This window comes from Chinchilla lanigera, unplaced genomic scaffold (genome assembly GCF_000276665.1).
Source record: "Chinchilla lanigera isolate Chin_1 unplaced genomic scaffold, ChiLan1.0 scaffold00133, whole genome shotgun sequence".
NCBI classification, from domain to species: Eukaryota; Metazoa; Chordata; class Mammalia; order Rodentia; family Chinchillidae; genus Chinchilla; species Chinchilla lanigera.
The window spans coordinates 3261069-3263046 of NW_004955534.1; the positions used below are offsets into that span (position 1 = coordinate 3261069).

Below are 1978 nucleotides of genomic sequence, written 5' to 3' on the forward strand. Positions count from 1 at the left end.
AAAAAAAAAAAAAAAAAAAAAAAAGATAGAGTTTTATAAGAGGTCCAACTCACATTGGGTTCAGTACATCCTCGAATTCAACTTGCAATTATTTCCCCTGTTCCAGAGCACACAGTTGGTACAGATATACTTAGTATTTGACAGGACTGGGTGTGGTGACACACACCTGTAATTCCAGCACACTAGAGCCTGAGGCAGGAGGATCACCGTGAGTTTGAGGTCAGCCCAAGCTATATAGTGAATTCATGGGCAGTCTGAATTATCTAGTGAGACCTCATCTCAAAAACTAACAAAAACAAAATGAAACTTAGTACTTGGCAGAATCCTCCCACTGTTTCCCTAACCTGTAGTGTGAGGGTCATTATGTACACATGGAAGCCATTAGAGTTGCCTTTGGCATGTAAAAGAGTAAATCGAAAGCTGTATCACATTCCTGAAGGGATTGCAGAGATTAGTATCATCATCAAGTATTTGAAGGGTACAGGGGTTTTGGTTCCCACATCTCCATTTAATCCCCTCATTTGCCCTGTTCAGAAGATGAATAGGTCTTGGAGAATAACAGTAGATTTCTATAAACTGAGTGAAGAGGCAACTCTAATTGCAGCTGCTGCACTAGATATGGTTTCCTTGCTTGAGCAGATTAGCGCATCTCCTGGTACTTGGAATACAGCTACTGATTTGGCAAATGTCTTCTTCACCATACCTATCCATAAGGGCCATCAGAAACAATTTGCTTCCAGCTGGCAAGGCCAGCAATACAATACACCACAGGACAAATGGGAAAATTAAATGGAGATGTGGTGGAGACCACCACTGCTGTGTCCTTCAAGGCCTTGATGGTGCCAATAATCTCTGCTATCCCTCCAGGAGTATAATGCTGCTTTTGGTCTACTCCTTTGCCAGGCAAAGGCAACTCTAATGGATTCCACTGACCTCTTCAAGCATAATAGCCCTCACACTACAGGTTAGGGAATCAATGTGAGGGTTCTGCCAAGTACTGAGTATGTCTACCACAATATGTGCTCTGGAACAGGGGAAATAACTACAGGATAGATTGGAGGATGTACTGAACCCTCTGTGAATTGGACATTTGCTAATGTCCATTGACCACCTGATCTCCACAGGCCCCTACTCTTACTACAGGGCCACAGTGATGTTTTGGATCCCCCTGGAATCAGCGTCAGTTCAGAACCAGTGTGCAGTATTCCTCCAAAGGAAGAATCTGCTTCTGTTTCTTCAGTGGAGCTCCAGTCTTTGCCTTCACCTTGGATGTCACCTCCTGGTTTCCAGTGCAGACTCTTCAACTTCTGGTGCAGGTCCTTCAACCTTCTGGCATAGACTCTTCAGCCTTCCATCACAGACTCATCGACCTCCTGACACCGACTTGTACGGGACATTGCAGTGAGCTCCAAACCTTCAACTGGATCCTTCAGTCACCTTTACACTGGCAGGCTCTGCAGTCTTCCACATCGCACTCTGTGAGTGGCCATTGTAAGCCAATCTTTTAAATTAGTACATATCTTGTTTTATATCTTTCTCAAGTAAACACTGACTGATACAAGCAGCATGTCTCTAGTGACCTACTTTGTCTAACTGGTACCTAGTTCTTAAAGGCCCACCACCTCCCAATAGCACTATCAGCTGGAAACTATGCCTTTTACAAATGAGTTTTTGAGAGGGCATTTAAAATCTAAGCCACAACACATTCTGTCAGGAAAACGAAGAGTATGAAACAGTTTTATTTTCAAACAGAGCAAGTTACTGATTCTTTGGTTTGTTTTTTTTTTTTTTTTTTTTTCTAAATTCTGCTGGAAAGTTTAATAAATTTTGCTTTAATTTGCCTTTTCCTAAATATACGCTACTCAGCTAAAAGGAAAAAATACATAATTGATGGTTTGCATCTTACCTAAAAGTATTTTACCTAAATTCTCATTTGAGAAAGTATATTTTTCATTTTTTTTTTAATTTTTTTTTTTTT

General features: G+C 41.1%; 1 pseudogene; it reads left to right on the forward strand.

Moving 5' to 3' along the window:
* The first annotated feature begins 918 nt into the window (after nucleotides 1-918).
* The window catches only part of LOC102026795, a 91555-nt pseudogene continuing 90495 nt past the window's right edge, over nucleotides 919-1978 (forward strand).